The following is a 1,237-nucleotide window of genomic DNA, read 5'->3' as shown; positions in this document are numbered from 1 at the left end:
CACAGTTACTTTTGAAGGTTCCTGGGTGTGTTCAAGTGCTCCTGATGTTCTTAGAATATTAAAAACCAGCACCTCCTATTGAAAAGAAGGTGCGCTTTTTTCTTTTGTGCATGGATATTGTATAACTGTATAGAAACCAACAGGAATGACCTGTGATTTTGTGGGGAGAGGAGGAGGATGGAAAGACTTGGGAGTGGGTGGAGATGGGGTGGGGGATATTTTGGTTATCAAAACAAAAAAAAAGGGTGGGAGGATTTGGGTTTTAGGCATTGGAGGGGTCCTTGTTTTTAGAATTTCCGTCACTGTTGGATTCACTGGTTGTGTGCATGTGTTGTTGCAACCCTTCCCCTTTCCCCATGTTTCTTTGATGTATATAAATCCAGACAGTAGGGGGCAGTGTGTGCTGGGGGAGGTCAAACTCCTCTCCTCCCAATCAATAGCATTCAATCTTCATTCCTCAGCTTGTGGTCCTCACTCGGGTCCTGAAATGTGTGTCTTGCTTTTCCAAAGACGGGCTGTTTACTTGGAGTTAATCAGAGGGACACACACAGGCCCGAGCGGCCTTGAATATACCTGTATGTTTGTCTACATGCTTTTCTTCAATCTGTGTATGTGTGCTCATTTGTACCTATGTGGAAGACAAAGTGTTTCTTTTTTATGTTCCTTTACTATGGGTTGCAATATTTGTCATGCGAAAATTTGAAACCATTTCTTACTGACTGACCGACCAACCAACCGCAGTACCATTTGGCAACTGATAATCCGACCCGAAATGTCGTCAGCATTTACTGTCAAACAGCATATGTGTGTGTGTCATTTCACTGTGGGATCGAAGGTTGCCAATGGGACTGGTGTAGACACCCCCAGTCACACTGTGCTCTCCCTCTTCTGTTACCTGTTAATCAATCAGAACCAAGTGTCTTTGTGATGGTAGAAGACAATCAGTTTCAAAACAAGAAAAAAGGTAGAGAGAGGGCAGGCCAGTGGGGAGGAAGAAGGGGAGGATGGTAGAACAAAATCAAGGGAAAAGAGGCTCTCTGAGTTGTGACGAGCTGTAGTGCCCGACTGCCAAACGACTGCCCCACCGTCCCTGCACTCTCCAAAACATCCATCTTCCATCCCATTCATGGCCAAATCTGACGTTCAGGCTCATCATGACTCAGCTACACGACACTCCAAACCAAAACTCATTACACATTTTAAATTCACTCCCTCCTCACCCCCCCCCCCCCCCCCC

Source organism: Morone saxatilis, unplaced genomic scaffold, assembly GCF_004916995.1.
Source record: "Morone saxatilis isolate NCDOM2014 unplaced genomic scaffold, NCSU_SB_2.0 Contig12, whole genome shotgun sequence".
In the NCBI taxonomy this organism is placed as follows: Eukaryota; Metazoa; Chordata; class Actinopteri; family Moronidae; genus Morone; species Morone saxatilis.
Note: the sequence above shows the minus strand (reverse complement) of the source record.